General features: G+C 40.8%; 2 non-coding genes across 2 annotated transcripts; both read left to right on the plus strand.

The window, feature by feature from the left end:
* Positions 1 to 5,167: 5,167 nt before the first annotated feature.
* On the plus strand, positions 5,168 to 5,256 carry trnay-gua (transfer RNA tyrosine (anticodon GUA)). Its single transcript is given in 2 exon segments — positions 5,168 to 5,204; positions 5,221 to 5,256. It is a non-coding gene; the product is annotated as a tRNA-Tyr (tRNA).
* A 552-nt stretch (positions 5,257 to 5,808) lies between these two features.
* Positions 5,809 to 5,897, plus strand: trnay-gua (transfer RNA tyrosine (anticodon GUA)). Its single transcript is given in 2 exon segments — positions 5,809 to 5,845; positions 5,862 to 5,897. It is a non-coding gene; the product is annotated as a tRNA-Tyr (tRNA).
* Positions 5,898 to 14,475: the final 8,578 nt, after the last annotated feature.

The raw sequence follows: 14,475 nt of genomic DNA on the forward strand, positions 1-14,475 counted from the left end.
ATGTGGTATGCTAACTTATCGATTTATTGTGTTTTCGCTGTAAAACGCTTAGAAAATCTGAAATATTGTCTGGAATCACAAGATCTGGGTCTTTCCATTGCTATGCTTTGTCTATTCTTATGAAATGTTTTATGATGAGTAAATTGGTCATACACGTTGCTCTATCTAGTAATTCTAGTGGATTTGTGATGGTCGGTGCAATTGTAAACTGTGATTTCTACCTGAAATATGCACTTTTTTCTAACAAAAACTATCCTATACCATGAATATGTTATCAGACTGTCATCTGATGGTTTTTTTTATAGGTTATTGGCTATCAATATCTTAGTTGAGCCGAATTGGTGATAGCACCTGAAGGAGTAAGAAACTGATGGAGTTAGAATAGTGGTGTATTTTGCTAACGTGTTTAGCTAATAGATTTACATATTTTGTCTTCCCTGTAAAACATTTTAAAAATCTGAAATGGTGGCTTTATTCACAAGATCTGTATCTTTCATCTGGTGTCTTGGACTTGTGATTTAATGATATTTAGATGCTACTATCTACTTCTGAAGCTATGCTATCTATGCTAATCAGTGTGTGGGGGGTGGGGGGTGCTCCCGGATCCGGGTTTCTGAGGCAGTAAAAGGTTAAGAAAGAATCCAAGTTAACTCACCAAATAGTAAAGAAGAATTCAGAACACCTAGTTCCCTGAAGTAATTTTCCCCAAAATTGTTTACAGACAGATTATTTCCCATCATTCCCATGGCTGAATGGTCAACGTTGATCAACATCTGGTAGAAAAGATTTAACTCAATGCTACGGTTCAAACATGTACCTTTTGCTCCAACAATTTAATCATATCCTTTCGATAGCTCAGTTGGTAGAGCGGAGGACTGTAGAATACTAAATGCTGAAATCCTTAGGTCTCTGGTTCAAATCCGTCTCGAAGGATTAACCTTTTTCTGCCTCATCAATGCGCCCTCAAAAATATTTTTGCCGGTTGTTCCCCCTATAGAGAATAAAATGTGCATTTCCAGTTTCCTTAACCTGATGAGGACAGGGGGTGCTGTTTTCACTTTTGGGGAAAATCGTATCCAATTTAAACGGCCTCGTACTCAATTCTTGCTCGTACAATATGCATATTATTATTACTATTGGATAGAAAACACTCTCTAGTTTCTAAAACCGTTTGAATTTTGTCTGTGGGTAAAACAGAACTCTTTTGGCAGCAGTCTGAAATCTATCTTCTATTCAAGTGACTGCCTATAAATGGGCATGATACGTATGACTATACGTGCACGTCATACGCCTTCACCCGGATGTCAAGAGGAAGTGAGAGGAAAAATGAGTTGATTATCTCTGTCTGACGTTGAATTAACCATCTTGGAACAACGTGTCCCCCATTTTCTGTTGTCTGCAAGGCGCGTGGGGGGACCTGTTATTGCCTACTGGAAACCTGTCGTTATGGTCGAATATGAGCTCCGGCTTTGAATTTATTTGATACATGTTACAATATCATCCTAAAGTATGTTTTTTCAATATAGTTTCATTAGATTATTTAACTTTATTCGGGACGTTCGGCTTGTTGCGTTGTTCGACTTTGTTGACGTTGGAGAGCTTAGCGCTGCATGGCCAGTGTGCTTGCTAATTCAAGAGGGAAAGAGGACGTTCTGAATCCAAAACAACGACGTTCTGGACAAAGGACCCCTTGTACAACATTCTGATAGAAGATCAGCAAAAGTAGGAACCATTTTGTGATGCTATTTCATATATCTGTCGAACTGTGTACTAGTAGCTTTGCGCTCAGGTTTTGGTTATTCCCTTACCATAACTAAGTCTTATGTCGTAATGAAGATATTTTTAGAATTCTAACACTGCGATTGCATTAAGAACTAATGGATCTATCGTTTCCTATACAACATGTATTTTTTTGTAATGTTTATGAATAGCTATTTGGTCAGAATAGGTGAGAGTCTAATAGAAATATCTGCACATTCTGGGAAAAAGATGCTACGTTAGCACGTTATGCTACGTTATGCTACGTTGTATAACCACGGATTTCAGCTCTAAATATGCACATTTTCGAACAAAACATAAGTGTATGTATAACCTGATGTTACAGGACTGTCATCTGAGGAAGGTTTATGAAGGTTAGTGAAATTTAATATCTTTTGCTGGTTTATTCGCTATCGCTAACGTGCCTTGATGAATGAATGCGGTAGTGTGGTAGGCTATTGTAGTAAGCTAATATAATGCTATATTGTGTTTTCGCTGTAAAACACTTAGAAAATCTGAAATATTGGCTGTATTCACAAGATCTTTGTCTTTAATTTGCTATACACCATGTATTTTTCAGAAATGTTTTATGATGAGTATTTCGGTATGTCACGTTGGTGTCTGTAATTATTCTGGCTGCTTTCGGTGCAATTTCTGATTGTAGCCGCAATGTAAACTATGATTTATACCTGAAATATGCACATTTTTCGAACAAAACATAGATTTATTGTATAACATGTTATAAGACTGTCATCTGATTAAGTTGTTTCTTGGTTTCTTTGGTTTGTTCTAGGTTAGTTTGGTTGATTTTGATTTTGCTACCTGTGCTGTGAAAAATGTCTGTGCTTTTTTCTATTTGTTGGTGAGCTAACATAAATATATATTGTGTTTTCCCTGTAAAACATTTAAAAAATCGGACATGTTGGCTGGATTCACAAGATGTGTATCTTTCATTAGCTGTATTGGACTTGTTAATGTGTGAAAGTTAAATATTTCTAAAACAATATATTTTGAATTTCGCGCTCTGCCTTTTCAGTGGAATGTGGGAGGAGTTCCGCTAGCGGAACGCCGGGGTTAGAAAGGTTAACCTGATGAGGACAGGGGGTGCTGTTTTCACTTTTGGGGAAAATCGTATCCAATTTAAACGGCCTCGTACTCAATTCTTGCTCGTACAATATGCATATTATTATTACTATTGGATAGAAAACACTCTCTAGTTTCTAAAACCGTTTGAATTTTGTCTGTGGGTAAAACAGAACTCTTTTGGCAGCACACTTTGTGACCAGGAAGTGGAAAGTCTGAAATCTATCTTCTATTCAAGTGACTGCCTATAAATGGGCATGATACGTATGACTATACGTGCACGTCATACGCCTTCACCCGGATGTCAAGAGGAAGTGAGAGGAAAAATTAGTTGATTATCTCTGTCTGACGTTGAATTAACCATCTTGGAACAACGTGTCCCCCATTTTCTGTTGTCTGCAAGGCGCGTGGGGGGACCTGTTATTTTGCCTACTGGAAACCTGTCGTTATGGTCGAATATGAGCTCCGACTTTGAATTTATTTGATACATGTTACAATATCATCCTAAAGTATGTTTTTTCAATATAGTTTCATTAGATTATTTAACTTTATTCGGGACGTTCGGCGTGTTGCGTTGTTCGACTTTGTTGACGTTGGAGAGCTTAGCGCTGCATGACCAGTGTGCTTGCTAATTCAAGAGGGAAAGAGGACGTTCTGAATCCAAAACAACGACGTTCTGGACAAAGGACCCCTTGTACAACATTCTGATAGAAGATCAGCAAAAGTAGGAACCATTTTGTGATGCTATTTCATATATCTGTCGAACTGTGTACTAGTAGCTTTGCGCTCAGGTTTTGGTTATTCCCTTACCATAACTAAGTCTTATGTCGTAATGAAGATATTTTTAGAATTCTAACACTGCGATTGCATTAAGAACTAATGGATCTATCGTTTCCTATACAACATGTCTTTTTTTGTAATGTTTATGAATAGCTATTTGGTCAGAATAGGTGAGAGTCTAATAGAAATATCTGCACATTCTGGGAAAAAGATGCTACGTTAGCACGTTATGCTACGTTATGCTACGTTGTATAACCACGGATTTCAGCTCTAAATATGCACATTTTCGAACAAAACATAAGTGTATGTATAACCTGATGTTACAGGACTGTCATCTGAGGAAGGTTTATGAAGGTTAGTGAAATGTAATATCTTTTGCTGGTTTATTCGCTAACGCTAACGTGCCTATTGCTATCGCTAACGTGCCTTGATGAATGAATGCGGTAGTGTGGTAGGCTATTGTAGTAAGCTAATATAATGCTATATTGTGTTTTCGCTGTAAAACACTTAGAAAATCTGAAATATTGGCTGTATTCACAAGATCTTTGTCTTTAATTTGCTATACACCATGTATTTTTCAGAAATGTTTTATGATGAGTATTTCGGTATGTCACGTTGGTGTCTGTAATTATTCTGGCTGCTTTCGGTGCAATTTCTGATTGTAGCCGCAATGTAAACTATGATTTATACCTGAAATATGCACATTTTTCGAACAAAACATAGATTTATTGTATAACATGTTATAAGACTGTCATCTGATTAAGTTGTTTCTTGGTTTCTTTGGTTTGTTCTAGGTTAGTTTGGTTGATTTTGATTTTGCTACCTGTGCTGTGAAAAATGTCTGTGCTTTTTTCTATTTGTTGGTGAGCTAACATAAATATATATTGTGTTTTCCCTGTAAAACATTAAAAAAATCGGACATGTTGGCTGGATTCACAAGATGTGTATCTTTCATTAGCTGTATTGGACTTGTTAATGTGTGAAAGTTAAATATTTCTAAAAAAATATCTTTTGAATTTTGCGCTCTGCCTTTTCAGTGGAATGTGGGAGGAGTTCCGCTAGCGGAATGCCGGGGTTAGAAAGGTTAAAGAATAGTCTAGGTGTACGAATCCAATCATACAGAAGAATTAAAAACAATTCAAGTTTATCCACAATTCTCCACATTCGATAGCTCAGTTGGTAGAGCAAAGGACCGTAGAACACTAAATGCTGAAATCCGGCTTGAGGAGGACCCTTTTCCTACCTCATAAATGCGCCTAAAAGATATACATTTGCCTGTTGTTCGCACATTCCCCAATAGAGAATAAAACGTGCATTTCCAGTTTCCTAATTAAGAAAGAATCCAAGTTAACTCACCAAATAGTAAAGAAGAATTCAGAACACCTAGTTCCCTGACGTAATTTTGCCCCAAAATTGTTTACAGACAGATTATTTCCCATCATTCCCATGGCTGAATGGTCAACGTTGATCAACATCTGGTAAAAAAGATTTAACTCAATGCTACGGTTCAAACATGTACCTTTTGCTCCAATAATTTCATCATGTCCCTTCGATAGCTCAGTTGGTAGAGCGGAGGACTGTAGAATACTGAATGCTAATATCCTTAGGTCGCTGGTTCAAATCCGGCTCGAAGGAGGACCCTTTTTCTGCCTCATCAATGCGCCCCCAAAAATATTTTTGCCTGTTGTTCCCCCTATAGAGAATAAAATGTGCATTTCCAGTTTCCTTAAAGAATAGTCTAGGTGTACGAATCCAATCATACAGAAGAATTAAAAACAATTCAAGTTTATCCACAATTCTCCACATTCGATAGCTCAGTTGGTAGAGCAAAGGACCGTAGAACACTAAATGCTGAAATCCGGCTTGAGGAGGACCCTTTTCCTACCTCATAAATGCGCCTAAAAGATATACATTTGCCTGTTGTTCGCACATTCCCCAATAGAGAATAAAACGTGCATTTCCAGTTTCCTAATTAAGAAAGAATCCAAGTTAACTCACCAAATAGTAAAGAAGAATTCAGAACACCTAGCACCCTGAAGTAATTTTCCCCAAAATTGTTTACAGACAGATTATTTCCCATCATTCCCATGGCTGAATGGTCAACGTTGATCAACATCTGGTAAAAAAGATTTAACTCAATGCTACGGTTCAAACATGTACCTTTTGCTCCAATAATTTCATCATGTCCCTTCGATAGCTCAGTTGGTAGAGCGGAGGACTGTAGAATGCAAAATGCTGAAATCCTTAGGTCGCTGGTTCAAATCCGGCTCGAAGGATTAACCTTATCTGCTAACCATGTGACCAATAACATCTGCTAACCATGTGACCATTAACATCTGCTAACCATGTGACCAATAACATATGCTAACCATGTGACCAATAACATCTGCTAACCATGTGACCATTAACATCTGCTAACCATGTGACCAATAACATCTGTTAACCATGTGACCATTAATATCTGCTAACCATGTGACCAATAACATCTGCTAACCATGTGATCAATAACATCTGCTAACCATGTGACCAATAACATCTGCTAACCATGTGACCAATAACATCTGCTAACCATGTGACCAATAACATCTGCTAACCATGTGACCATTAACATTTGAACGTTAGTTTATCTCGGTTTCATTTCGTTGGAATTTATCAAGTCACGAAAACGTGTTCTTCCCTTTCTCATACCCCTGAAATAAAATAAGAGTTGACATTTAACGGCGTCACAGATTATTTCACATGGCTTTTTTTTCACGTGGTTTTTGCCGGAAGTTGATTTTTTTTGTTGTAGTTTACGTTGTCTAGCTAGCTATTAGTTACCTGACTTTTATATATTTATTTGAAAGGACATGACGGCATACATAAAAGGATAATTCATTCGAATGGTTTTAGCTTCAATCATGTTTTATCTTTGTTGGTGATTTGTTGAAAAACCTCATGCCTTAACTCATTCTGTTATGTTTTGTTAAAAGCATGACTTACTGTTATTGTGGAACCTCATGCCTTAACTCATTCTGTTATGTTTTGTTAAAAGCATGACTTACTGTTATTGTGGAACCTCATGCCTTAACTCATTCTGTTATGTTTTGTTAAAAGCATGACTTACTGTTATTGTGGAACCTCATGCCTTAACTCATTCTGTTATGTTTTGTTAACAGCGTGACTTACTGTTATTGTGGAACCTCATGCCTTAACTCATTCTGTTATGTTTTGTTAAAAGCATGACTTACTGTTATTGTGGAACCTCATGCCTTAACTCATTCTGTTATGTTTTGTTAAAAGCATGACTTACTGTTATTGTGGAACCTCATGCCTTAACTCATTCTGTTATGTTTTGTTAAAAGCATGACTTACTGTTATTGTGGAACCTCATGCCTTAACTCATTCTGTTATGTTTTGTTAAAAGCATGACTTACTGTTATACTTACTGTACTCTACCTCAAACAGGTCTGAAACCTGATAATTTGTTTGCTCTCTTGGAAGCAACTATATATAGATTTAGTTGTATATATTTTGGTTTTATTGTATCATAAATTATTTTAGTATTTTTGGGGGGGTGGGGGGGGTTCATTTGCAAGTTAAAGTTCTGTTTATCAGCAGCGCTTTGTTTTTTATAATGCAATAAAGATTGGACAAAAGTCAATGTTTACTGGAGTTATTATACAGAATGTGAAATACACCGGTACAACATGTTTACCTCACAGGATGCAAGTGAGTTGCATCCAAGAAGACCGCTATCGCACAATCGGTGTGCGGTACATGTATAAGTGTTCTATGGTATGTGGGTCAAGGTGAGTGAGTGGATGATTGACAGTTTGAAGATTGTGCAGTACCTGATTTGGAATGGCACCATAAACTATTTTCAAAGTCTTGTCAAAAAGATGAAGGGGATTATCTCAAGATAGGGTGTGTCTGATAACACAAGCAGAGTACAGTGTGCAAAGATGGAAAGACACTTGACCTTTCTCGCATGAATACACCCACCTGCCTGGGATTCATATGACCACAGTTCTTCACTTTGACCGTTACCATCCCAATACTGTCAGAAAGAAAACCAACAACCAAAATTGTGTCCATACAATCACATTGATTATTATAACCCCAACCCACCTACCCCATGCTCCAGATGTTGTATTGACCTTCTAGGACTGTTTAGTTTGAGTAGCTCGGGTTCTCATGGCACACAACGTTACGTAACTCCGAGAGCACTGTAGTGAATGCCTCAGTGACATGGATTGCACACAAGCTCCTCTGAACTATCACCTACAACAACCCACAACTCAAGTCTGCAGGGCAGACTGTCATAAGCACCCTGTGGTGTCACTGTCACGTTACCACAGACACTACTGGAGAGACATTAGATACAGGCTGATACATGGAGCTGTGGTGTCACTGTCACGTTACCACAGACACTACTGGAGAGAGACATTAGATACAGGCTGATACATGGAGCTGTGGTGTCACTGTCACGTTACCACAGACACTACTGGAGAGACATTAGATACAGGCTGATACATGGAGCTGTGGTGTCACTGTCACGTTACCACAGACACTACTGGAGAGACATTAGATACAGGCTGATACATGGAGCTGTGGTGACACTGTCACGTTACCACAGACACTACTGGAGAGACATTAGATACAGGCTGATACATGGAGCTGTGGTGTCACTGTCACGTTACCACAGGCACTACTGGAGAGACATTAGATACAGGCTGATACATGGAGCTGTGGTGACACTGTCACGTTACCACAGACACTACTGGAGAGACATTAGATACAGGCTGATACATGGAGCTGTGGTGTCACTGTCACGTTACCACAGACACTACTGGAGAGACATTAGATACAGGCTGATACATGGAGCTGTGGTGACACTGTCACGTTACCACAGACACTACTGGAGAGAGACATTAGATACAGGCTGATACATGGAGCTGTGGTGTCACTGTCACGTTACCACAGACACTACTGGAGAGACATTAGATACAGGCTGATACATGGAGCTGTGGTGTCACTGTCACGTTACCACAGACACTACTGGAGAGACATTAGATACAGGCTGATACATGGAGCTGTGGTGTCACTGTCACGTTACCACAGACACTACTGGAGAGACATTAGATACAGGCTGTCACGTTACCACAGACACTACTGGAGAGACATTAGATACAGGCTGTCACGTTACCACAGGCACTACTGGAGAGACATTAGATACAGGCTGATACATGGAGCTGTGGTGACACTGTCACGTTACCACAGACACTACTGGAGAGACATTAGATACAGGCTGATACATGGAGCTGTGGTGACACTGTCACGTTACCACAGACACTACTGGAGAGACATTAGATACAGGCTGATACATGGAGCTGTGGTGTCACTGTCACGTTACCACAGACACTACTGGAGAGACATTAGATACAGGCTGATACATGGAGCTCATAGAGCCAGAAGTTGTAAATGGCTGTGGTGATAGCTGGGAAGTCGTAGGCCTGGAACCCTGCATTACACAGACCCACAGCAGTACACAGACGGGACAGAATCCACCGGTCTGACACACTCTCCTCCCCACACAGGAGGAGAATTGGACATTTTACAGAGATATAAACCTAAATACCATATCATACAAAGACCTGTTTTCACTCTAACAAATTAAGAGCATTTTCTCAAAGCAACTTTATTTTCCTTAATTTACATGGGCATGACACTGCAGTATACACACACAATGAATAGGCCTAGGTAGAGATGTCACCTGGGCTTTCTCTGAAGGAACAAAGTTGTCTCCCAGCGTCCTCATGGCAAACTTCACAGCATTCCACAGCTTGTTACAGAAGTGACGGTAACCAAGGATACGATTCACATCCATGTTAATGTCCCTGCCTGAGAGAGTTAGGGGGAGAGAGGAAAAAGAAAGGGTTGTGTTGGTGTGGACCTTGAGAGGGCTTCTGAATTCAACGCTGGTAGGATCGACGAGTTAGAGAAGCTATGCTCGTCACTGCAGGATAGGGTGCAGAGGCTTTCTGTGAAAGTGGTCGACCTGGAGGGCCGTTCCAGACGTAATAACCTTCGCGTTGTTGGTCTGGCAGAGGGGGTTGAGGCGGGCTCTCGCCCCACCGACTTCTTCAGAGGGGGTTGAGGCGGGCTCTCGCCCCAACGACTTCTTCAGAGGGGGTGGAGGCGGGCTCTCGCCCCAACGACTTCTTCAGAGGGGGTTGAGGCGGGCTCTCGCCCCACCGACTTCTTCAGAGGGGGTTGAGGCGGGCTCTCGCCCCAACGACTTCTTCAGAGGGGGTTGAGGCGGGCTCTCGCCCCACCGACTTCTTCGCCAAGCTATTGAAGGATGCAATGGGATCGGATGTTTTGGCTTCGGACCCCCAGCTGGACCGTGTACATCGCGCCCTTGTCCCAGTGCCTGGACCGGGCCAACGTCCTCGCCCAGTAATCATCTGTTGTCACAGTTTCAAGACCAAGGATCTTATCCTGCGCGAGGCCCGAATGAGGAGCAACCTGTTACATAAAGGGCACCCCTTCCGTGTATATGATGATTATGCGCCCGATGTGGCAAAGCACCGCGGCGGCTACAGAGATGTCATGACCAAACTCTACAAACTCCATCTTCGCCCAGCCTTGCTCTTCCCTGCAAGACTAAGAATTACCCCGCCTTCCGGTGAGAAGATTTGGCTCTCCTCGGTTTTGGACGCAGAGAAGTTTATCCGGGAACATACGCCAATCCCCCGTACAGGTTAGAGTGCCTTGTCATTGTGTGTTAGGGTCTGCTCTTGGAATCGAATCCATACTATACCATAACGGGTGAAACCGTATTGAACGGTCTCAACAAGGGCTACCGAACATGTAAGATGCTGTGGAGGGCGGTCTGAGCTCTCAGTTAAAGTCACTTTCATTCTGGCTGTGTTCAGAGCGATGCCTATTTGGGATGCCTTCCAGGTTTGATCATTGACACTTTCGGATGAATATACTTATATTCCCCCATTTTTTGTTTTGTTTCGTTATTTATTTTTCAATTCTTACATTTATTGTTATTACAATACCATTTATTTATTGTTTTGCAGGGGACTGGGGGTGATGGTTGGGAAGGGGCAGACACAGACACCTGGATAGCAAGTTGATGTTTTGTGCCGTTCTGCCTTTGTTTTAGCCGAGGGCTGCTCTCCCGATTAGATCCCCACCAGCCCTCTGTAGTGTCTGTGTAGGTGTGCGTGCATATAATTATTATTTATACTTTATAATTATTTTCTCTTAGCATTTTACTATTATGTATGTGTATATTTTAAATTAGTGTAGATTATTACTCTGGGGCATGAATGTTTGTGTATGTATGTGTATGTATGTGTATATATGCATATGTATATATGTATGGGTGTGTGTGTGTGTGTGTATATGTATATAATTTTTTTAATATGTATTTTTTGGGGATGGGTGTGTGTGTATGTACGTGTGTATGTATGTATGTGTGTATGTGTATATGTGTGTGTATGTGTATATATATATATATATACATATAACCTTTTTATTTATTTATTTTCTGACTGGGGGGTACGTTTAATTTAGAAAAATTCTTGTTTCCGATCTAACCCACAATATGTAAATGTACTGCTGTCTATGTCGGTTGCTGATGGTTCATGTTTAGACCGGCAGTGCTTAGCAATATAATCTTGTGCTGCTATATCTGGCTTATCTCAGGGATTGACCCAAGATGACGCTTAAGTGCGCAATATGTTTAAGTTGCAACTTATTCTCTTTAGGTTTATTAGATGCTAATTGAACACTTTATTCGCGGGAGCCTCCTCAGTTCATATGTTAGTAGAAGTTCTAGGATAGTGAGAGGTGAACGTATAGTTGGGATTTTATTTTTGTTTTACCTCTTGTTCGAGGTCGCGCCGTGCTTTTTTGGCATCGGCCAGACAATGTGTTTATTATTTTAATTGTTCAAATTTTTTCTCTCCTATTTGTGTATGCCTGTTAAAGGTGGGTTGATCAGGGGGGTAAATAGTGGGGAAAGTAGGGGAACAAGGTGGGAAGTAAAGGTGCTTGCAGGGGGGGAGGGGCTGGCTGGATACTGCTCGGGTGTAGCTGCTACATATGCTGATCGTGATGGTTCGGTGCGCTTTCTTACCTTTTTATTGAGTTACATGTTATACTACAAATGAGAGGGGGGCGGGGCTCACATTCACTTCCTGGAATGTCAAGGGTTTAAACGAACCAATTAAGAGAGGCAAGGTCCTAGCCCACTTGAAAGCACTCTCGTCTGATATTATATTTTTGCAAGAAACCCATCTGAAAAATTATTCTCATAGCAGACTTAAATGTAGGTGGGTGGGGCAAGTGTATCACTCTAACTTCTCTGCCAAAACGAGAGGCACAGCGATTCTGGTACGGAAAGGAATTCCCTTTCTACATAAAACCACTATTGCGGATAAAGAGGGTCGTCATGTGATCGTAATAGGAGAGATCCACTCTACTTCTGTAACTCTACTAAATATCTATGGGCCAAACATTGATAACCCCTCTTTTTTCAAAAGAGTCCTTGCCCTGATCCCAGATGTCTCCCACACTAACCTGGTCATTGGAGGGGACCTTAACTGTGTGCTAGACCAATACTTGGACAGATCCTCTACCCGGCGAACCCCCACCTCCTATTCAAGTGAATTCTTGAATACCTACATAAAGAATTCTAACTTATTTGATATATGGAGGATCACTAACCCTACGGGTAGGGAATACTCCTTTTACTCTCATGTTCACAATGTTTATACTCGAATTGACTACTTTTTGGTTGATGCTAAATTACTCCCCTATACCTGTAATGAAGTATCATGATATTATAATCTCGGACCACAGTCCACTCACCTTCTCCCTGAGATTGGGTGACATCGTACCAAACGAGAGGGTCTGGAGGTTAAATCCTCAGCTCCTCACAGAACCAACATTCTGTGAACATCTTAAAGACCAAATTACATTTTTCTTTGATACCAACGACAACACAGAGACTTCCCCAGCATTACTGTGGGAAACACTTAAGGCTTATTTGAGAGGCTGTATCATCTCCTATCAGACTGCCAGGAGTAGGCAAAACAGGGGAAAATTGGTAGAACTGGAGGGACAAATTCACTTACTGGATAGGGAGAATGCTAGACATCCATCTATGGAGAAACATAAAAAAAATTACCTCTTTAAAATTTGAATATAATCAGATTCTCTCAGCTAAAATTGCTAAATCTTTTCTCTACGCCAAGCAAAAATATTTTGAGTTTGGTGACAAACCACACAAATTACTCGCCAGACAACTTCGAAAAAATGTGAGTGACCGAATGATTCACAAAGTTAAATCTGCATCTGGGGAATTACTCTCTTCCCCCAAAGACATCAATGACAGATTCCGTCAGTTTTATGAGACTCTATATACATCTAAAGCAGATCCTAACCCCTTAATTATGCAAAACTTTTTGGAGGACTGTAATCTTCCTGCCCTGAACCAGGAAGATTCTAACTTCCTGAATAAGGAAATATCTCTTGGAGAAATTCGAGAAACAATTAAAACTCTAAAGAGTGGCAAGACCCCGGGCCCAGATGGATACCCTGGTGAATTCTATAAAACATTCAGCAACATGCTCTCTCCCTACCTGCACAAAATGTTGGTTCAGGCCAAGGAGGATGGAGCTCTCCCATCTACTTTGGATGAGGTATTCATTACAGTTATACATAAGAAGGGTAAAGATCCGGAAGAGGTAGGGTCATACAGACCAAATATCCCTCCTTAATACAGACCAAAAGATTTTAGCAAAAACCCTGGCTAACAGGCTTAGCACTTTAATTGGCAAATTGGTCCATTCGGACCAGACCGGCTTTATCCCGAACAGAAACTCATTCTTCAATCTCAGGCGCCTCTTCAACATTATGTATTCTCAGAGGTTACCAGGGAGGAGAATATATAAAATATATAAAAATAAAATTGAAATAAAAGGTGCAAAAAGTTGTAAAAATGTATGTATATATACAGTGGGGAGAACAAGTATTTGATACACTGCCGATTTTGCAGGTTTTCCTACTTACAAAGCATGTAGAGGTCTGTCATTTTGGAGGCCACGGAAGGAGAGTTGTATGGCATTGAAGCTCGCCTGGAGGGTTGTTAACACAGTGTCAAAAGAAGGGCCAGAAGTATACAGAATAGTGTCGTCTGCGTAGAGGTGGATCAGAGAATCACCAGCAGCAAGAGCGACATCATTGATGTATACAGAGAAGAGAGTCGGTCCAAGAATTGAACCCTGTGGCACCCCCATGGAGACTGCCAGAGGCCCGGACAACAGACCCTCCGATTTGACACACTGAACTCGATCAGAGAAGTAGTTGGTGAACCAGGCGAGGCAATCATTAGAGAAACCAAGGCTGTCGAGTCTGCCGATGAGGATGTGGTGATTGACAGAGTCAAAAGCCTTGGCCAGGTCAATGAATACGGCTGCACAGTATTGTTTCCTATCGATGGCGGTTAAGATATCGTTTATGACCTTGAGCGTGGCTGAGGTGCACCCATGACCAGCTCTGAAACCAGATTGCATAGCGGAGAAGGTATGGTGGGATTCGAAATGGTCGGTAATCTGTTTGTTGACTTGGCTTTCGAAGACCTTAGAAAGGCAGGGTAGGATAGATATAGGTCTGTAGCTGTTAGGGTCAAGAGTGTCCCCCCCTTTGAAGAGGGGGATAACCGCAGCTGCTTTCCAATCTTTGGGAATCTCAGACGACACGAAAGAGAGGTTGAAAAGGCTAGTAATAGGGGTGGCAACAATTTCAGCAGATAGTTTTAGAAAGAAAGGGTCCAGATTATCTAGCCCGGCT

This window comes from Salvelinus alpinus, chromosome 6 (genome assembly GCF_045679555.1).
Source record: "Salvelinus alpinus chromosome 6, SLU_Salpinus.1, whole genome shotgun sequence".
In the NCBI taxonomy this organism is placed as follows: Eukaryota; Metazoa; Chordata; class Actinopteri; order Salmoniformes; family Salmonidae; genus Salvelinus; species Salvelinus alpinus.